We start from the raw sequence: 23,113 nt of genomic DNA on the forward strand, positions 1-23,113 counted from the left end.
GAACCTGGAGGTGTTGGCTTTCATGGCAGCTCTGCTGAGAGGCCCACACAGCTGTGCTGCAGAGCATGCCTGGCCCTGTGCTGTGCCCACAGGCTGCCTTGGTGTAGTCTTTTCCCCGGTATATTGTAGCTTCTAATTATAGAAGAAAGCAGTGTAATTACATAGTTGCTTGACTTTGACTTTTTAAGAAAAACAAAAATATCTATATGGGTGTGATGTTTTATATTGATAGTTGTTCTTAGTGCCTTGTTAGGACCTTTGGGTGATGTGGAAATATTATGTTGAATTCCTTCAAATTATTCTGTGATTGGTGTGAAAACAAAATACGATGCAAGTAAGAAGTTGTTGTCTTCCCCCCCCCCCCAATAAATGTTTTTCATAAACTTGCAGTTCAGTTGCTCTCTGTCAAGGTTAGTTGTAGTTGTTCCAAAATTACAAAAATAGATCCATCTAGAATGATGGTTCTCAACTGATGTGCAGGGACATGCAGAAGAGCCAGCAGGCAGTTAGATACGCTTTGAAATCTGAAGTAATTATAGCTGTCTCTCTGAAGTGTTGCATTCAGGTTGTAAGCACACTTATGCAAGGATTTTGGCAAATGCACCCAGGTGTATCATGGAACAGTTGATGGATGGAGTAGAATGCTGGGAAGAAGCGCTGCTCAGGAAAGTTAAGATACGTGGGTGTCAGGTACTTATCTGGTGTGAATCTTATTTAATGATTTGTTTCGTAGTGACATGAACTTGTTTTTTCTTAGTGTAACTCAGAGCTCTTATTGCAGTTCATGCAGATGTTTACATGTTTGTGGCAACTAGAAAAATTGCAGTATAATGATCATATTAGTGACATACCTGATACTCTTGCTTGTTCTTTGTTATATGTGGTGATTATAAATATCTTGCTGTACATGAAACAGAACCAACACTATCTTTTCACTTCTTAAAAAACCCCTCCCACCTTTTATCATTGCTCACTGTATTAGAAACCCCGATGCTATGATTTTCCAGTATTAATGTAATTCTTCCTTTGGAAGAGCTGTCTGGCTTAGCTGCACTCCATTCATGTGATTTTGTTCAGTTGTAGTATGGGAATAATAGTGCGTAGCAAAACATCCAGGAGGTGCAGCAAGGTCTTGGGGTGGGATTTGCTGTGGTTGGTATGTCCGGCTGCTGGAGTGGACACAGGCACACATCCACCCTCTTAAATTTGGTATTGTAGCCAGGGCTTGGTGCTTGTCTGTGGTTTGAACCAGAGTATCTGCTTTTTCCAAATGAAAGGTATGCATGACATGATGGAAGAAAACTGTGAAGCAGAGGACTTGTTAGAGATGCTCTGCCCCGTGGATAGGAAGTGTTTAGTAGTGGCCTTTGAAAATTATAATCAGTATTTTTCACAAATGATAATACAATTAAACACTAAACAATCCATTCCAGTATTTTTGACTTCCCACCACCCAGCTGATAAGTTTGAAAATGAAGTATCAGCTGCAGAAGGAGCTGCACATTGTGGGGCAGGGAGTACAATTAGTTTCTTGAGTTGGAAAGGGGCCAAATCCAGAGAAGGTGAAGAGGGGCTGGTGAGCCCTCTCTCCTGTAACCTAATCCAAAGAACAGATAAATTCTTTTCAAAGTCAAAGCAAGTAATTGGTTCCCTCTTGGTAAACTGGTGTTATACTGATTTATAAATGACTGCTGGTTTTGTGTTGTCTTTACAGCCTATAAAATGGGGGATGCTTGAAATTATATTTTTTTTAGGTGTGTAGACATGAGATTAATTTTTTGTACTTTATTTAATGTTGGCATATATGCCCTTATGTGGGCATATATGGGTACTAAAACTTTATTTGATCTTCACCATCAAGGGCAGAGAATGGTTTAAAGCTATAAAAGGCCAAATATAGCTTGTTAACATAATTTGATTTCAGTATTGTGTATACCAGGGCCTCTTTTAAGCTTTTTTTCTGATAAATGTTCAAATCACTGAAAGTAAAAATCTAGTTATATTCTCACAAGACACCTGAGCCTCTATATAAGCTATTTTCCTCTTTTGTGGAAACTCAGTTTCTTGCCTAATGTAGCTTCTTTTGGGCACTGCTGTAGTGCCGGTTACAGAGTTATTTGAACGCTGTTTTGTGGCAGGCGAATGCAAAAGGTAATCCAGCTCAAAGTACTGCTGCTGACACAAAGGCTGTCCTTTAACTGTTAAGTGATTGTAGTGTTTCTGTTTTGCCTCTCAAAAGGTGACCCTGCAGGCTGCTGCAGGACAAGAGCTGTGAAAACTTCTGCATCATGTTTTGGGTGCATTTTTTTGAAACTGTCGATAAATCTGTGAACGTAATTTTTACCTCTGTGTTTATACAGAGAGGGGGAGATAAAACAGTCTTATGGCAAATGAAAGCAAAAAGTGGGATAAGTCACATAAAAACACATGTATAAATGATTGCAATATCAAGGTTACTTGGGTGGTGGGATGGGTGATCTGCAGTAGAGTGAAGTGTGCCTTTTTCTCCCTGCCACCTGACAGCAGGAACCTCTGGGGTACCCTGTCTAAAAAGGCTGCAGTTTAGTTTGCATGATACTACAGTGCATGTGTTTTAAAACTACTGTTGTTGTTTGTCTTTCATTCAGGCACAACATGTTTTGATTTGTATGGAGAGTATTTTAAAGAGTGGATGCTTTGGCAATGTAAACAATTAGAAAGGAAAATGCAGCTGTTTTCTATTACTATCTAATATTATGCTCATCTGTGGCCTCTAAGTAATGGGCACTTGTTTACTTATTACAGAATATGGATTATAAATTTATAAACATAGTTTATAGTTGCATATTGGTTTCCTAAATAAAAGAAAGAAAAGAATAGTGGTTTATAGAAATGCTTGCACTGAGACAGTCAGGGAAGTCCAAAGAAACAGCTGGTGTAGAAGGGTGGGAGCAGGAGGCTCCTGCTTTTTACATTGCCCTTCCCATAGCTCAGATATTTGCTCTCTCCATGCTAAAATCTGTTTGTTACTACTGATTACTTCTGCTTACTAAATTTGGGATTTGTTGTAAGTGAAGATTACAGCATTATCTTCCTGTAACTGAATCTGATTTGTAAACTCTTAAGTGAAGGAGAAAGTCTTCTTTAAATGTTTTAAAGCCAAATGTCAGTAGAAATCTGTGTTCTTCCCTTGTTTAATCACTACCTCTAAATTGCAACTGTGGCATGTTTCCAAACTCGTTTTCCTTTCTTATATTTCCATTAATTTTCCATGAAGCATGGCTTTGTTTAGTTAAGTGGGTTAATATTTTCTATGTTTCAAGTACATCGTATAATTGTAGAGGCCAGTTCAAGATTTAAAATACACAGCTTTGAAATCTTACACATCTGAATATAGTATTTTTTGTCATTATAAGATTGCCCTGACTGAAAGAACAATGCAGAAAATTTTGGTTATTTACTCTGCTCTTGAATATTTAAACTGAGAAATAATATAGCAGCAGCAAGGTGTCTTCTGAGCACAGGAAAGAAAATAGGAGTGTGGAAGAGTATGTGAGGACATATTCTTAAACCCATCCGGAAGACACCTGACAAATAAAAATAGTAGTAAAAGAGGGGTTGTTATAGGACTTTTTATTAAAAATCTGTGTTTACAGTAATGCAAAAATTGTGCTAGCAAAAATCTGATGGTCTAAGATGAGTAAATGTTAAAATAATTGTTACATTATGTCCTACAAGGAAGTTCAGAGTATTTTAGCAAGTTGCTTAATTCTTTAAAAAATGTATATTACAAGGAGATTTTTACTTTAAAAGTCATGTGAATGACTATATTGTCTATATTTTCAATGGTAAAGTGGCAGAACATCTAATTTGCTCATATTTTTGACAACTTTCAGTGCTTAAGGCTGAAATTTCCCATGCTTGTTACCAGTTCCCTCCAGTTGAAATTCACGGCAAAGCTTTAGCTAAAAGAATTTAACCATCCTCAGTGAGATGAGAACACTATTCGTTTTTCATCCCTTCCAACCAATACTTCAGACAGTGCTGATGTTTTGCAGATTTTGAAGTGACCTTGAAGTTGGAAGGAAGCAGTTGCTACATTTCAGGGGTTGTATTTGCCTGAAAGCCAGGCTTTGTTGTGTCAATGCTCTGAGTAACTGAGAAAGGCCACGTTGTGTTTACAGTAGAACTTGCTACACCTTCAGTTATTATTTCTAAAAGCTCTGGCTCCCACTGTTTGTGCTTCCACAGACCCCAGTGAATCTTTTCTCTTGCAATTAGGATGCTGAAGTACCAGAACTTTGACTTAGAGAAAGAAAAGGTTCCTGTGTTTGTATTTCATCATGTTGTCTCTGTAGAACAAGATGCCTACAGATGCTGCAGAAACTCTTGACTTCTAATTGTCACGATTCTTAATTAAAATGAAACATTGCATTAAGCATTATGCATAGTTGGCAACTAGTGAGAGATGAATATGCAATTATTGAGACTGGAGAAAACACAATAGAAAAACAGTCATTACCAATATAGGATGCATGTATCTGTAGAAAATAACTGTTCTTTATTTTAACTTTCTCCTTCCATAAGAATTCTTATTTCTAACAGTCCTCAGAATCTGAACTGGGAATCATGAATTTTGTCTGACAATACGGAGGTTTGGGGGTGGGTGTTTTTGAGGCAGAAAACTGTCCTGGTTTTGGAAGGTTTTTTCCCAGTAATGCAATTGAACTACTTTTTTCACGCTCCTATAGCCTACTTTAGCTCCTTTTTGTGTATATATACATACTTAGAGGCAGTGGTGTTACACTCTTGCCTTTTGTACAATGCATGTGCTAAGTAAAAAACTCCTGTTACAGGAAAGTGTGATAAGCAATATACCTTCTGATAGAACTTAAGAGAATTCGACCTAAAATTAGACTTAGAGTATTTTTGGCTCTGTCATGAAGTTACAGGTGAAAAGTAGAAGTTGGGGTACTTTCTGCCATTCTTTGTATGTTCTTGCTGCAGCAAGGACATTCCCAGTCCCTGCCACTGGAGCTGCAGGGAGTTTCCAAATGAAGCAAGAACTTAAAAAACAAATGCAATGTTCTGTTGGATGAGGGAGGGATACAGGAAGAATTTATATCTAGATTCTGAAAGCAGCAAATGTTTTAAAAGAGACTGAGCTGTAAAACTTCTTACTGTGGACAGTGGCTTTGGAAGTCACTTAGTGCTGGGTACCATCAGTGGCACAGCTGCTTGGTTGCAGTCCTGCTGTGGTTTGGGTTACCTTTATAACAGAGATCAGAGCAATGAGAACTTTCTTGAAAACTGCACTGTTGCTTTTCACAACCACTGCTTATTTTTTAAATTATATTCCTAATTTTATTATTTTCCCTCTACTTTTCAGGCTGCCTTCCTCCATTTCAGGCATATGTTTGATCTGGACTTGCTCCTTGAAGTATAATGCAGGCTTCTGTTTTTTAAGTTACATCTATAATGCTGAATGGAACATTACCCTCCTTGTTTGACCTCCCACATGCGATACACAATCCATTAAATCTCATGTAATATTTAAGAATTTAATACATTCTTTGCATAACATAACAGTAATAATACTGACAAAGCACTGCTCCAAGCAAAACTGCTTATACAAACAGCTGATCTGTGAGCAGTGGAACTAATGAAGCTCTGTTTCCTATAGATTTGTCTCATATATTAACTGGCCCTTTCCCCCCTCGGCTGCTTCTCTGCAGTATCTGACTGGCACTGCTGGGGCTGATGAGGGCATGGGTGTGGGGGCTGAGTGTGGGTGCTGAGCACCCTGCTCTGCTCCTTACTCTGGGGAGAGTTTTAAGTGCATCATCAGGTACTTTTGTAATCACTGACACAATCAGCAGGCCAAGTTAGTTACAAATCCTTGGAAGACTTGGTGGCCAGTGGTACTAGTTTGTGTGGTAGCTTATGAGAACAGAGAACTTTGCATTTTATGAGATTATATGGTGCAGTGATACAGCATGATAAGGCTGAATTTTTTTATATTTTGTCAAGGTTAATGTTTAGTGGATGTTTTCAGTCATTGATTAACCAACACATCTTAATGAGCTGTGATATTATGTACAGATCCTTCACTGTGTGTGCTAAGCCTTTAATCTGTATTACTATATGCTTTTAATTTTCAATTGACTTATGCTAATAGCTTCTAAAGGGTTATCCTTAATACTGTATTTGACAACTGATGGAAGATTTATGTGTTACGATAATACAGTGTCTTATCATTTAGTGAGATTCCTACTGATACTGTTGTGAACAACTTTGATTACATGGAAAGAATTTCATGTGGCATGTTTTTTCAAAAGAGTTTAAGAATTATTGAATTAAAATATCTGAAAATTCTGAGATGAGAAAAACTTATACCTACTTTGACTTCCACTTGTGTGATTTCACAGCTTCATAATGCTAGAGTGGGGTTCAAATTAAATAACTAACATGACTGTTGATTAGTTTCCCATTTAAATCATGGCAATTGAGCATGTGAAGGTTAGTCCATTTAGGCTGTTAGTAACTTTAAAATATAACATTGGCAGTCATTCAGGCTTTCAGGATTTTGCTGAATGAAACTCTAAAGAAACAGCAGTAAAAGACTTGATTTGTCTGATTGGTCTTTATAATTTGTATTTAATCCACAGCTGTATCCAAATAAGGCTCCTTCCTCCCCAGGTGCCTGCCAGGTGCTGCTTCCTCTGCCCATGTACTTCAAGCTTGAGACAGCTTCATTGTTTGTAATGAGAATTGTATTTCCTCTGTGGCCTTTATCTCCCTATATATATTATTTTCTTGTTACTGTGGTTACTGGAAAGAAATTGGATGACAATTGTTTTGCAAACCTAATCTATATACAAACAAATTTTTCGGTGTTTAAATGGTGCAATGAATAGTTTAGCCATGAACTACCTCAGAGCTCATTAAAGTGCTCAGCATTATTATTGAGGTTAATCCCATTGCAGTCCAGGGTATGTTGATTGCTAATTCAGTGGGAGGAGAAGGGTAGAACTCTTGCTTTACCAGAAAAAGGCTTGTTTTCTGATGTTGGAATTTTGTTGTCCTTTTATTTTTCCAGCTAAAAATTCTGTATTTGCATGTAGAGTTTACTTAATTCTTTACATCCCTTCTGATGTGGAATAATGCTTGGCCATATGTACAGTCACAATCAAATGCTACTTATTTTTGTAAGCATTGATACTTTTGCCCTGACCCTCATGCATATGCATTCTCGTAGTTTTAAGACCATGTAGCAAGAAACTTGTATTTCCCACATACAACACATCCTTCAGTTTGTAGGCAGTGATCCGAATGAAGCATTTTCTCAGTTCTTTTTATTCCCAGCAGTGTCTGGCTGGCCCGATGTTTTATTTATAGCACCCTTGTCCAGATGCTGCCCTGTGTCTGTTGTCATGTGGGCACTGTCAAGACACTTCCCATCCTGCTGTCTGGCCCCTGGCACAGTCTGAACTCTTCTGTCAGGTAGCAGTTCACAGCTCACAGGCAAAGCACTGAGACACGGGAAGATTAAGGCAGAAAAATAATTCCCTCGGTGTTGTAGTGGTTGTGCATGTTTGAGACATCATGACTTTTTCCCCCTCCTCACAAGAAAATTTCATGTAGACAGTAGATGGGGTGGATGTTTTATCTGTTTTCCATGAGACCAAGGCAAAGGAACTTGAGTAGAACTACGTATCAAATCAAACCAAGAGCAGAATTAGATTTTGGGTCTTTCTGCATCCGGTTGTGTGCTTGTCCACCTGCCTCTGGGTTGTGTATCCCAGCCACAGCACTTTACTGTTGGCAGCTTTGGGGTATGACTGATGCTTTGGATTTCAGTTGTCAGCTTTTGTGCCAAAGGAGTCTGAACATCAGATTTGAAGTACTGGGAAGAGGAAAATGCCATGTGACTCCTAGAGAATTTATGGCAGAGATAGGAGGTAAAAAGGTCAGGTCAAATGAGTGCAAGTTGCTAGAAACTAGGAAGAAATTGTGAATTTATATGGATGTACATGAAAATACATTCTTACTGAAACATTATGTCAGATATCAGTCTTGTAAGATTTGTTATCTTGGTCTACAAAGCAGAAAGCAATGGGTCAAAGTGGTTAATTCATTTGATATCACAGTGATGGTGATATCTTGGTGAGAAGCTAAATCTGTGGTTAAACGGTTGTTTTCTAGTCCAACTTCAAGGTGTAACAAACTTTGCTGTTGCTTTTTGTCTTTTACCAAAGGCCTTCTCCTTTCACTTTATTAAAACACAGCCTTTAATTTGTTTTCAAATGTTATTTATGCTGTATGGTAGTTTTTGTATTAAGGCGTAGCAGATAGTGTCAAAATAATGGATGCTTTGCTTTTACCTTGGCTTTTGAAACTTCCTGGTACAATTTTGTCAACTTCATGATATTTTATTTGTTCTTATCCTCTCCCCTCTCTGTTTTCTTGGCATGTTTTTCACAATGTGTTTTCCAATACCTCCTTATTAACCTTTCTTGATATTTAATGCGCTGTTGTTGGGAATTGAGGAAGTGTTTCATCCAAAATCACTGCACAACTTCCTTCCCACGCTGCTGCCAGACGTGCTGCAGACTAGCTACTTAATTTGCACTGGCAAAATTTCAAAGTGAAGGTCAGCTGGCCAGGTTATCCCCCTGCGGGGCTTCTGTATCCCTTCCTTTTAAATGCCATTTTTCTTCTGTCTGTTCAACGTTTTCCCCTTATTTGTCCATTGGGAGGAAAATGGCTCCAGCAAAGCTGAATGGTGTGAATCCTTCCTTGCTCAAAGTTGTAACTCTCACAATTTAGCGTGTACCATGAGAACAGTTTCAAGGCAGTTGAGATTATTCATGTAGGGTTTTTTAATATGTTGTCAGAGAAAAGTAAATCTGGCAGAAAATGAGCATTATAAAGTCGGGTCAGAAAAGCACAGGAGAAAGTGGCAACGTTTGACTTTGGAATGGGGAACCAGACCACAGTGCCAGAAAGGCATGTGAAATATAGATTCACAGAAGAATAATAAAAAATGAATATGCAGCAGCTGAGATCTGTTCTGATTATGTGGTAGCTACACTGGATGTTACGTGTTGCTGAGCTCCACTGCTGATGTAATTTAGTTGATATAATATGAGCACAGCTTCAGAGCACTCAAGTTTGGTCAAATTCGCTTGTGTTTGTTTAAATTACTAACAAGCTGGGAGGGTGTGAATGCATATAAAGGCACCCAGGTCATCTACTTCCCTGTAGGCAGACCCCTGTAGTGATTCCCAGCATCAGAGAGTTTTACTGAATTCCAAACTGCCATAAAATTAATTTTAAAAAAAGTTCCAAGAAAGCTCTTTTGAAGAACAAATTGCATAATGAAGTTGTTTCTGGATTCCCCTTATTAATATTGTTCATATATGGTTATATGTTTGATAAAGATAAATACTGAGCAGCGTTTTCCTCTTTGAAGGGTACAGCCATACAAAGTGCACTTCACCGTTGCTTTCTTGAACTGGTTGTGGGTTGTTGGGTCATCAGGGGAAGTGTGAATGCCCCAAATTCTTCAGGGTTAGGCTGAGAACTTGGTGAATTGAACAGTGCAAATTCCAAAATAACGAATTACCCCACTTGTTCAAGTTGCAAGTTTCTTTGACTCTTAAAACCAGCAGCAATGTTGTCCTGTGAGGGCTGAAGCTGTTAACTAGGTGATGCACATTTAGGGTTTGATATCCCTTCTCATTATTGCAGTCTGGTGAGGGGAGAAGACCCTGGGCCAGCGGTGGGTTTGTCTGAGGGGTGTCAAACACAACCAGTGCTGCCAAGAGTATTACATAGGGGCATTATGAGAAGATTTGGATGAACTTGGAGTATTGATCTCATGAGATCCCTGGCTTCATAGTAACATCATTATTTTCAGTCGTGAAACAAAGGGAGTTTTTCTTCATTGTAAACTTATCTCGACCTTTAGTTGACTACTCAGCGGGACTAATAGTAAAGGAAGGGGAAAGATCCAGATCTTCAGTCCTTACACAATTGGAAGAAAAAAACGTGAGAATCCCATTTATAGTGTCATAAGTTCCCATATTTGCCATTTCATAAAAAAACCAACCAACCAAAAATCTCCAGGCTCTTGGATTTCTGTACCTTTTGCAGGTGTTGGACAGTTGTTATGTTTTATCGCTTGCTTAGCTCTATCACTGCAAGAGAAGTTGTAGAATTTTTTACAAAACACATATTGAATTTAAGCTCTTTCTTGCTAGACTTAGTAGTATCTTTTTTCTTCAGTCTTCAGAAAAATCACAAACTCATTAACTTTTTTTTTTCCGAAATTGAAAAGATGAACTATTTAATCAGAAATTCAGTATTTGGGTCATCAGTCCTGCTCAAACCCCTAACTGCTGCTGGTTTTGTGTAATAGAGCAGGAGATGCCTTCAGTATTTTTTGTATGTAGAAACTTTGTGAATTCCTTTTTCTGTATCTTTTTATACCAGTGCAGAGAGCTGGCTCGTGTCCTCCTCCTTATGGGGGAACCAGGCAGATCCAACCTCCAGCAGCTTCACTCTCCCATGCCAGGTGCTCGGGGCAGGCAGTCCTTGGCTTCCTGTCTGTGGCAGCAGCCTTTCTTGCTGACCTCAGTGATGGGTTTAGTTTTCTCTTGAATGAGTTTAAATCAGGTTGACATGCTGTGAAGTTGAAGTCAAACATACGAATTCTTTGCTGGGCAGAAGCTCATCCAAAGAATGTGTGTGGTTTAGTTTGTGCTTTCCCACTGTACTTACAACCCAGGAAATGGGTTCTTAAATGTAAAAACCTGGTTCTGCTCATCTGATTTTTAAAGTCTCACAGTTGTTTTCTTTTCCCACCGTCTTTTTCTGGGCAAAAGAGGAAAATCTGCTGTGGTGAGAACAGCTTTTTTTTTTTCTTTTTTTTGCTACACATTAATTTTGTCTGAACCAATGGCAGGAAGACTATCATCTGTATCATCTGTACCTTTACTTAGGTTCCTACAGCAGTGAAAGATTACCTTTATGAAGAAGAAAACGGGGTGGAAACACCAAATTCAGTTCCCCTGCCTGATAGGAAAGGACTTGGTGAAACCAAATCGTCAGTAATTCCCCACTTAGGACATTCGCAGGAAAGCTGAAATAGGCAAGGAAGAAAAACTTTTCCATTAAATGTAGATTACAGCCTGTCAAGTTAAATAGCAATGTGGTAATTACTTTGTTTGGTTCTATTTGGAATTCCTTTTGTTAGATTCAGGCTGCAGTTAACACACTGGAGCAGCCATTGTTCTCTCCTGCATTCCTTTGCTCTTTCAGCGTCCGTGTGAGTGGGGAAACAGCTTATTTGCATCTCTTTGAAAAGAGGTTATTTGAGCTAGCCTAAATTTTGGTTGATGTTTTTAATTTATCCGAACGAGATACTTCCCGTATCTGTGCGCACATTAGTAATGCCAAGAAAAATGTAAACAGGCGGTGCTTCTGCTCATCAGTATGATGATCACGAAACGGGGATGGATTCAGCTTTTAGGTAGGTACGCACCGTTTCATTATAATTAGGTGATGACTCATGCAGATGTCACCAAGACAAGAGCTGTAAATGAGTTTTTCGGGACTTCTTAATGTGTTTACTTTGTGTTTCTAAAGACACTCGGTTATACCTGCCCGGGCAAAGGGTGCCCAGGCTGCAGGAAGACCTCGACTGGTGGAACTCTGCAGGAGTCCTCCAGAGAATGTTCATAATGGCTCTCATTTTGTTTTGAACTTTTGTTCCTGAGCTTTTTGGTTTTTACGAGGTAGATCTGTTCATTATGTGGTAAATCATTGTTTAATCTGCACAGAATAAGATACTCTATATGATCCTAAAATAAACAGCAAATGCATTAACTTCTAAAACCTTTTTTTTTTACAACTAGTAACTATGACAGGGAGTCTTCAACCAGTCCTTGTTCATGGCTTCAAATGAGATGCTGATGGGATAGGTACAGTTCTGGAGAACACGTTTGGATTAGCAGGGTTGATGGCAGAGTTGCAAAATGATCCTCCTTCAGTAGATTTGGAAAAAATCTGTGTTTTTTTCAGTCAGTAATAATCTTTTCATTGACCTGGCTCTGTCACCTGTAGAATTGTTTCCTAAACAGATGCCAGCTGACACTGAAAGGGTGTCACAGTGTACTGAACAAGTCTGATGTTTGGGAGTCGCATTTTGCCCTGCTGTGTTAATCAGTGACAAAGTAGTTGCCATTTATTTGATGAAATGATCATGGAACTTCAACAGCAACTTGATGCTATTTGACTTGTTTTGGAATTAAACGACCCTTTGGAAGGGCATTTCCATTGGTATTTTAGGGACAAGACACGTTATTGCCTCTTAATAGCAAAAGGAAGTTTAATTGGCTACTGGACAGTGAACATTGCTTGATTTTTCTTCCTTGGTTACTTTCAAAGAGACTGGGTTGAAAGAAAGGAGTAAGGATTACACTTAAAGTATATTTTAACAACACATCTATGTTATGTATGAAAATTCTGTTAACTTCGGGAAAGATATATTAAATTGTCTAGACACTCTGCTCTTAGTTCAAATTTTAGGTTCTCTTCTCCAGCTCCCCAATAATGGAAATAAAATGAAATACTGACTTATTTTTAGTTACTGGATTTAAGAATGGGATTTCAGCTGTAATAGGAACTGCAGCTAGCTGTGCTGTATCCGTCCTGGACTAGGAGATTTGAGAAGGAAGCTTTGCCAGCTGGAACGTCTGTCAGTGTTATCTGCATGTGTGTTGTAACAGATGTTGAGCAGAGACTACTTGTCAAAGGTACCTTGTAGTAACTTTTAAAGATGCTCGTTTGTTTCAGTACATTTTTCTTGCATCACTAATTTTTTCCATAAAGTCAACCACAAACTGCATTATTGGGGATTCCAGCTGAAACTTGTGGTGAATAGGAAATAGATTAAACACAGGTTTTCCCTTTTCTCTGGTTGCCAGCAGTGATGTCAGTAGTTTTAATGATCCTTACCTCAGCTTGCTGCCGACCTCGCACTCTCTATTAAACCCCTTGTCTTCTGCACTGTTTTGTGTGTTGTTAAGGAAATGCTGATGGCTGTGGGTATCCAACCCATTACTTCATTTCCAAATAAGGTTCTTCCGCTTCGAAAGGTACTGTAATAGTTCACTGGGGAGAGGGGAGATTCAGATTGTTTTGTCAGAAATTTAAGAAATACTCTTTTTAAGTCCAGCAAAGAGCATTTGTATGCTGAAACTGAGGATGAGGCTTTTGACTATGCATTAGGTGCAAATAAGTATTCCCTGGATATACACAACCTTATGGGGTGAGTGTATTTCCAGTGACCTTGGAGGAGCAGCCTTGCTCTCGGAATGGCTGTTTTCTATACATCTTTGTTCATGCAGACAGAGCAGGCACTGCTGTACTGTAATAGCAGCAAGGGTTGTCATTCTCAGTTACATAATTTGTGTTTTATGGAAAGAGATTGGTCAGAGGAATTGGGTATGAAAACAAATAATTGCAATCTGCAGTTTCAAGTGGTCCAGAGCAAAGCATATCGGTGTCTTTTAACTTGACAAAATTAGAAGAAAACAAAAGCTACCGAATCATTTTTAGGAAAGGGTGACAAACAGATTTCCATGTTGCACTGCTGAAGATCCTGGTGGGTAAGTACAAGCTTGAAGCTGCTCCGTGCCCCTGTGCCCTGTCATACCTGCAGCTGACATTTGTATGAAGTGCAGCCTGCACCAGGTCATGTCCTACATGATTCTGGCTCTTCATCCTGTCTCGGACTCTCAGATATGTCAGCCTGCTGTGTTTTTTCACTCTTTTTACACATGTACAGGACTTCAATATATGAGTGCTTGGGTTTCTGTAACTGTGGGTTTCTTCAGTATTATTTTCTTAATGAATTCCTCTAGAAAGTGTTTAGTTTTTCCAATAGACTTGTTATTCTCTTTCTTCCTTTGCTCTTCTGACTTAGGAATCCAAGAATAAATGCCCAATAGTAGCTGTTGTGCATATTGGTAGAATTGGTGAGGAATTGGATAGGACAGGCCATTTTGTTGAGTACATGATGTATTTGAGTTTAGATGACCTGAATACTAGTGAAGAGGTGTAGTACTGGGCCCTGATACTGCAGATTATGTATTATTTATGTACTTAAAATCTCCTAGAATAAAGTCTAGTGATGTAGAAAAGCTGTTACTTGCTCTCCTTCCACATGCCCTGTCAGTGCAGGGCAGGTTGGACTGTGGGGCCCTGCTGGTGGGCACCCAGCTGTTCCTCTGGCCCTGCTGGATGGGAGCTGGGTGTGGAACACCCACCTCGGATATGCAGCACGCAAATCACGCTCCTCTGTTTAAATGAAGCCATTTTTCCTTTGTTGCTTGTCTTTATTAATAAAGTATGGTATTACTGGCTAATTTTAGGTCAAATGTAGTTGAAAGCTGTAAAACTGTGTGAAGCCGTATAGAGATATTTGGGTAGGAACATTCCAGTAGATCGCAATGTGAGTGCAGAAGAAAGTTGAAAGTAAATAAGAGATCTGTGAGATAATTCTCCAGGGAGTTTTCACAGCATACCACACATCATTTGCAGGGATAGGCTTTCCTTTCACTTGAAGGACCACACAAAGTAAATTCTGTTTCTTGTGCAATTAGAGAATATAGGACAGGAGGTCTTTTCAGTTTTTTTACCTCAGTGTGTCTATGGGAAGCCTTTATTTGTACTGAGGAAAATGCAGTGTTTACCATCCTTTCAGGAGCATAGTTAATATCAAATATAGAAATAGACACACTTTTATGTAAAAATCTAGGTCTTGCTTCAGCAGATTTGAGGCGAAGCTCCTGAAATGTAAATGGTGGTAGTCCTCTAACCCCAGATAGAACAAAAATGATATTCATTTCACTGGTGTTCTGTTCAGTCCCCAGCGGGTCTGCTGTGTGCGACTGGTGCAGAGAGGAGGCCGGGGCGGAGGGTGGTGGATGGTGGCAGGGCCAGGAGGAGGGTGCTGTCTGTGTGGCCAGCCATGGCTGTGGGAGCAGTGGGGAGGCAGCCCTGGTGCCCCAGTGTGCCACCTCAGCGCCGTGTTCTCCAGCAGGGACACTGCTCCCCACTGGGGCCGGAGGATCTGCCGCGGCACTGCTGGCAGGACACGGGGCCGATCGGCAGCGAGCGGAGCTGGGCTCTGCGTGTGATCAGAGCTCTGGGAGTGATAACCTGTCTGGCTGAAAAGCAGAGTAGAGAGGACTTACTGACACAGTTGCACTGTGTTCTAGATCAAGGAGCCAGGAGATGAGGACTGGTAGGACAGGCTGAAAGGCAGCTTCTGGCATTCATTCCTCAGAAAACCTGTGCTGTGCATTATCAGGGTTGCAGGACCTTGTTACTTACCCAGCCTTCTCAGAGAGAAGCAGGACGTAGATAAATTTATGGACTTCAGCAGGATTTTCTGGATACAGTTTTTTTTATAGCTTGTGTGTCAATAGGGAATGGTAACACTGCACCCAGAATGTGCCATTCCTTGGTCATCCTTCTCATGCAAGCTGTGGTGTTTGCAGCTGGCCAGGAAACTCTGACATCTGATGAACCTTTCTTGTAGCCGGTAAAAACGCCAACAGCAGGCTGGTGTGTTGAGCTTTTCTTCCCCTTGTCACAGGAGCTTGTCAGAGTTAAACAGTATGGACACTTAAATTGTTTCTACTTAGGTGAATCTCTTGCAAATTTTAAATGTGTTTCTGACTGCTTTGAATTTTATTGCCAACATCTGTTTTAAATGCTTTTGGGATTCACATGCTGGAGTACAGTTCAACTGTATGTATGCCATAATTTTTCAAGGTACTAACACTTTCAGTTTAGATGATAACTCTTTTAAAGAAAAAAAAAAGGAAGTATGAGGAAGGAAATAATTGCAAAAAAGCTTTTAAAATCCCCACGATGCTAATTTTCTTTCTCTTTCAATTTCAGAACGATGACCTACACAACCTCAACAAATCCTTCTTTTAAACTCATGGGTATCAAGACTATAAATGTTTCATGCTATCACAACTAGGACCTCACCTCCTCCTCCTCCTCCTCTTCCTCTGTAAATGGGTACGATGCATCCAGTTCAGTTTGTTTACTTTACACAAACCTCAGGAGTTAGTTGACTGAGCTGCACATCCTGTGTTGTGCCAAGCAGAAGCACTGTGACACCTGGACAACGAGTCTCTCTTACTTCATCCTCTACCATAAGGACTTAGCTGGCCACATGAACTGATGTGCCCACCACTGTGTCATGGTGAGAATGGGTATTTTACTAGCACATTTACACAACTTCATTTGCTGCTGAAAACCTGTATGACAAATCATCATTGTAAATTATTACATACAAAACTTAATGTTGGTTGAAGAGTATTAAATATTTAACATAGTTTTTGATTTATACATGTACTTTTTTAATTAAAATGTAACTTTTCCTACAGCACATCTTTTTTGATGTGGAACTGAGGTATACTATATTCTGTTGTAAACAGAGTGGGAAACCTGCTTAAAACAAGGCTTCTAAGAATAGAGTAGGGTACTATTCTTGTTTTAAGATTGTAATTCAGAAAATAATATAATATGAGTCATTGGTCCCTGGGCCTTGATTGTACAGTCATATTTACTGATACTATCAGTTGTAAGATAACCCTGATGTTGAGTTGAATTCTTTCCAAAAGAAAAATAATTTTGTACTCCTTGTAAAATAATAGTCTGTATTAACTACAATGAAGACAAACGTTACTGTACATGGTATTTACAAGTGTCAACTCGAATTCATCAATTGCACAGGAACCGACAAAAAAATCAGAAAAAGGAAATCAAAGTCTTCCATTGTATATATTGTAAAGAAGAAAAACAAAAAAAAAACCAACAGAAAACCACAAAACAAAATGAAAACAAAAAAAGGGTGAACTTTTCAAATTGACTCTTTCCCTGGAATGAAAATGTGGGTGTTTGTAAATTCTGGAAATCTCTTTCTATATGTAATAAACTAGATACTGTTTTATCTGCTGTAGTAGTTTTTGGGTTTTTTTTTGTTTTCTTGGTAAGCTGTCTCAACTCAAATTGTCCCTCCAGGTTTCTGTGTGTCATTGAGAACATCTGTGGACCTCCATAGCTTAAGAACGAAGTCAAGTGTAATTAGGTGTAGTAGGAAGTATGCTTCCTTGCATTATTTCACTAAAGCCCTTGTTTCAATTCTCTGGAGAATCTTCAGGATACAGCCCTTCTTCCACTGAAGTTGGTGGAAGAGCTCACAGCACATGAAATCACTTGGAAGCCATAGCAAGACTTCAGCAAAAAATCTAAAAAGAACGGCTCAGCTGATTGTCTGGAAATCGGTGCAAGAGGAAGGATGAGGAAGAATTCTTCTGTGACTCTCCTTTGCACCACTCTGGTTTTATGCAGATAGAAATTCTTTTGTACATAGCACTTGCAGAGTCTTAATTCTTTTGGGGACTGGAAAAGTACTGAGATCATGGATTTTCAAGTAAAATGTTGTTGAAGTGATAATTGAACTTGAAGCCGTGTCAGGTCCCTGTTGGTCCCTCCTGCTTCTGCGAAGCAACTCCATGGACCAGTGCACATTCAACAGAATTGTTGTTATCAGGAACAGGCAGGCACTCACAGCACCAGCTCTCCCTGCAGGAAGGCTGTCAGACCCTCAAAGAAGGAGTTTGTTCCCGCTGAGATGTTTATGATGTCTGGGGTTAGGCTGTGGTTAATGCAGTGTCCACTTCTGACTGCACTATAGACCGAGGGGCCATTGCACAGCTGCTTTTCACCTCTCCTTTGGCTGGAGGCAAACCATTCCCCTGGATCTGCTGGTGTTATTGCACCTATAAAACCACTTCGACCCTGTCAAGTCAGAATATTCACTTAAGAAAAGGACTTGCAGGTTAAGAATACTTGAATCATTCCGGATCACTGGGAGCAGCTGCAGGAGGGGTGGTGCTGGCGGCATGAGGATGTTGCTGCATGAGGAGGCTGCAGCCTGAGAGGGACCTGCACCTGCCCAAGTGCTGCCTTGGGAAATCTTGGCCCTTGCTGAGAGAACAGTCTCCTCCCAAAGAGGCTGATACCCAGCAGTAGCAGACAAGAGGCTTTACTTCTTTTTTATGAAGGAAGGGGCAATTCGATCTGGAGTAACTCACCTGTTACTCTTGATGAGCATTGATGTGGATTTTTCCAAAGAACCATTAATATCTAAGAAGGCAGCACTTGCTTTAAAAAGAAAGCCACATGCATCAGGCCAGTATTTAAATTTCTAATTTACCCATTTTATCTTGAGCCTTCTTTTTTTGTTCCTTTTTTTTTTTTTTAGGCAGGGTTTAGTTGCAATGAAAGCTTGTGTGTGTTCAGAAGTAAAAACATTAAAACAACTCATCTCCAGCCTCTTTGCCCACAGTCTTCTCCAGCTTAATGAATTAAATTAAATGTTCACTGTGTTGATTTGGTTGCTAAATATTAGCTTGTGTTAATGTTAAAGTGCCTTGAATAGAAAATTATTTAATGCCCATTGTGCTTTGCATTGTTCCAGGTAATTTGCAGACTGGCAATTACTGAAATCACAAGTTTGGAGGTGCTGGAAGCTCCTGTTAAGTTTTAAAAGGCAGTATTTAATCCTGGTAGGAGTATTTCACAATGATACATCTATGAGCAAATTTTGTTCGTAAAACAGGAATTCTGAAAAATTGTATGCATTCACAGTGGTCATTAGGAAAGGGAATGGTAGGGGGAGGATAGTGCTGATGTGATGGGTTTCCATTCCTGTTAATAGTAACACACAGCCAGAGAAGCAGCTTAGAGATGTTAAAGATGTTTATATTAATTGTTATTTTTTCCTAAGTAAAGTTAAACATGCCTGTTCAGCAAATGTTTTGAAAGATTTTTGAAGCAAAATGTATTCATAACCAAACCTGAAACTCTTGGTTATTGCATAGATTTTTATTCTTATAAATTAAAAACTTTATTAAACAGACCATTATGAACCAAACCCTTTTTAATGAAAGCATAAATGCCTCAAAAATACAGTACTATACTATCTTATCCTTTTATGAATTCTTTTGTGCTGTCTGCCACAGAACAGATTGTCATTTCTTTAAGTTTGAAAATGAGCACATGGGATCAGTCCTAGATCAGCTGGTAAAACTCAGATGCTTGGGAGTTTATTTTGCATTTATATTTTTTTTCAAGTGGGAGTTTCTGGTTATTATTTGAGTTCCTTTCTGGCTTTGTTACTGGGATAGCTTCAGTTTTCAATAACTCTGTACTGAATGCATTTATAAGTGCTATTGGTTGCAAATGAATGGAGTTGGAAAAACCATTTGAAGCCGTCTCTAGGAGAACAAGGAACGTTTACACACTTGGGGTTTTGCAAGGATTGCTGCGTTCAAGTTCAGTTTGATTCTGAGTTGATGTGTATGTTGTGGAACTCTAAATAAATCTTTGTCCTTCTAGTCTTTGCTATTAACCTCTTTACTTAGTATTTAAAAATGTCATATGTCTTCCCTAGTGTTGTTTTGGGTTTTTTTCCAGCAAAAGTACAAATTCAGAAAGAAAAAAAAAGAAAACTCAGGCCACATTTATAAGCTTATTCTAGTGCTGTAGCCTTACTTTCTGCATATTTAAGAACTAAGCACCGTGTCCATCTTGCTACCAGCTGACTTTCAGCTGGAGCTGTTTTCATGCCCCTGTTGCACTCAGGGGCCGGGTAATGAGCAGTGTGTGCTTGAATGGGTCCCACCAGCGTGTGCTGTATTTCAGGCACAGAACTCTGTGGCCATGGGTGGATGCAGCAGGATGAGCAGCCTTCACGATTGTTTTTGGAATGATTAGCTGGGTCTAGCACTTAGTAGCAGCCTAAGCACTGCATGTCAACTGCTAATTGAATCAATCTGGGTAGATGTTTGAGCCCTTTTTCTGCAACTTAATTCACCAAAGCTACCTTAGGTTAAAGAAACAATACTGAAAATAATGAAGTTAGGGAAAATATTTGCTCATCTCCTGTGTGACCTCCAACCCATCTTTGGGTGCAACTGATTTTATTTTGGTTGGTTTTTTGTTTGTATGTTTTGGTTTTTTTCAGCCTGCAAACCTTGAGACTGGTTCACTGATGTAAAGTGATGGTATTCACCCTTCTCCAGTTCACCTTGTTTTTGTCTGACTATTAGTGTTTTCGTTGATTTGTGACTTTAAAGGTACCATAAATAAGTTGTTTGTGAACTTACCAGGTTCCCATATGGAGAATGGAAAAGAGTGGAGGTGGAAAAAAGTTCAGGACTTTCAGTTTGTAGAAAAGCTCTTTTGCTTTTGTATCTTTATGTGATGCTATTTTCCAAAAAGATGACATGAGGAATCTGTGACTTCCAGATGTATATTCTGAAAAAGAACATTGATACCTAAGGAGTTAGGAAAAGGTGAAGAGTAATCAGTGACTACTTGGGAAAGCAGGATTTATGCTAACTTCAGTATTTAAATACTCCTAGGTTGGAAGTTTGGGTTCTACATTTGGCATAACAATAATGGGATAACCAGTCATTAATGTGTGCCTGCAATGGGCAGGCTGAGATGTTACAGAACAACCCAAGAACTGCATGTCTACTATGAGACAGTAAAACTGGACACAAGGCCTCTCAGAGGGAAGGATGGAGGGAGAACTCAAGCACTTTCTGCCCTGCAAAGCTTGCTGGGGGCATGTTTTTTTTGTAAAAGGTTCTGTGCTGTTCTGGACTCCTGATCTCAATTGGTAAATGGTTTGAAAATTGGAACTTGGAACCCAAGGGCCATGGAAAAGTAACTGCTGGGAAATCCCCCTAATGCTATACAACCTATGGAAGGGCTCTGCTGGGTGGTATCTCTCTGGCTTCAAGGATTCCCAAAACTCCCATTTCTGCTGTATTAGGATACTTGACAGTTCTATTTGGAGATGGACAGCAAGAGAATGAAATAAAACCAATGTGCCTTCTGTAGATCGAATAAGTTGAATACATCTCGGAGAAATCAAGTTATCTATAGGCAGATAAACTATATTGAATCAGAACAAGAGGAAGTGGAGTTATGCTGTGTCATGGCTTGATAAAACAGTTCTGCTTTTTCAGCCACTCATGGGCCCTACTTCTATCTATAGACATTGAAGTGCTGGTTATTTAGAGGAAAAAGACCTGTAGAACTCACCTACTTGTGTTTGTAGAAGATAGAGTGTTGCAAGGAAAAGCCATTAAAGCAGCAATGCTGCTACAGAATTGATAAAAAATTAAAAATACCAGATAATGTCTTTGATATTTTTATCAGTAATTTTTGAAGAAGAAAAGTTCTGACTTACAGCTCTGTTCCCATCTGTTCTATGCAAAGGCTTGTGTCATTGCAATATATTGTATATGGCAGTCACAATCCATGCTTTTTTATTTTTTAATTTCAAAATCAACCTGGCACCGTCTGGCCATTGGCTGTCATGACTGAACCTTCTTGGTATGTCAGGGTTTTGCTGCTCAGGTTATTGTGGACAGGACTACTGTCCTGATGGGTTTCCTCATCACAGTGGTAATGCTCTGCTTTTCCACTTTTTAGAAGATCAACTGAAAGCAGAAATGGTCATTTTAACTATCAGTTTACTATTTCACCTTCAGCTGGTGAATTTGAAACAGCATTTCATTTTTCTTTAAACTGTTGTTTGGAAATTTGATTATGGCAGGAGTTTGAGAGCAACATCAAATCCCAAATTTCTGGCACATCCTGATTGTGCAGTCCGCTGAGCTGAGTGCAAACTTGATGCTGTTTCTTCTTCAGGCTGTATCTTTTGAAATCAAGGACAGGTTGTTGGCTTTTGTTTTTAAAATTCTGATGAAATACAGTGAATTCCAGTTCCTGTGGTTGTAGTCTCAGTCCAAAACATGGATTGAGCCCATACTGGGCTAAAAAGTCATTATTTGTACTCTAAATGACTTCAGAGAACAACTGGTGTCTTCTAACAGCCTTTAGACACTCCTGTGGTTTCAGTAACTGATTGCCCTTTCTCCTGGCAGCCTGAAAGCCCATGCCCTGGCTTTGTGTGCTTGTCCCTCCTCCTCAGCAGCCACTGCTGTGCTGCCCAGCCTGTTTTACCACGAGGTCTGGCTTTCCTCAGCCACATGGCACTGATGTGGCTCATTCTGACACCGTGCCCTTATCAGGAGCATGTTTTTGCATTAATTTCAGCTTCTTCACAGTGCTCCTGTGACTGCAGGAACGTGGACCTGGTGGGGTTTATGCAGCTCCCTCCAGCTGTGCAGTCCATCTCCTTCATCCACACTGTTGGTGCCACCTCAGCAGGGTCCTACAGGAAAAGGTAAGCTGAAATTCCCTTCCCTAAATCTGCCAGGAAGCAGTTTGCCTGCGTTTCTTCCATGTTAGGCTTTGTGTGAAGTGGCCTGGTAATCTGTTGGCTCATCACCATTCTCCCAGTCATGTGGGTAATCCAGAGAGTTGTTATCTGAGGTGAAAGATAAGGAGAAGGGTCTGAACATGACACATGGATGTGAAAGATCAAGAGACTTCTGCCTGCTATGTTATTTTTAAAATTAGAGCTAACAATGGGACATGAGTGAGCTGTTTGGTTTTGCCTCTTCGAAAGCATTGTATGAATGTGAGTAAATCATTGAGTATGATTTATGCCTTAGTTTTGTGTATGCAAAATAAAACTGATTTTTACCTTATTCACTGAGTTGTTAGGAAGATTAAGTAACAAATAAGAAATACTTAGTGTTGGACAACACAGAAATTTTTGTAAAGAAACTACATAAACTGTGTTGTTGCAGAACAGTAGTACTATCCAGCCCTTTTTATCTCTCCGGATTTCAGTGTCCACTTCAATGCTTCCTCTGTTCTCTGTAATACCATCTTGCTCAGTCAAAAAACTCAGCTGCTGGAAGGTTTCATTCTGTGTTTAGTCCAGCAGTCCCTTCCACTTCTGGGTTCTGTTATACCTGTTGCACAGCCAAGGTGTTCTCACCAGAAGACAAACAGATTAAGCTTGTGTGTGCAGTTTTCAAAACCCTTCTTTGTAGTCTATTAGTGGAAGTCATAAGTATCCCTGACTCAGGAGACTGCTGCTATTCAGGAA

At 39.6% G+C, this 23,113-nt stretch overlaps 1 protein-coding gene across 1 annotated transcript in view; it reads left to right on the forward strand.

The window, feature by feature from the left end:
• Window positions 1-17,029, forward strand: part of IRS1 (insulin receptor substrate 1) — a 50,157-nt gene extending 33,128 nt beyond the window's left edge. The window contains 1 exon segment of the mRNA XM_032697856.1: window positions 15,958-17,029. The gene's annotated coding sequence lies outside the window, so the exon portion shown is untranslated.
• The last annotated feature ends 6,084 nt before the right edge of the window (window positions 17,030-23,113 follow it).

Source organism: Chiroxiphia lanceolata, chromosome 10, assembly GCF_009829145.1.
Source record: "Chiroxiphia lanceolata isolate bChiLan1 chromosome 10, bChiLan1.pri, whole genome shotgun sequence".
In the NCBI taxonomy this organism is placed as follows: Eukaryota; Metazoa; Chordata; class Aves; order Passeriformes; family Pipridae; genus Chiroxiphia; species Chiroxiphia lanceolata.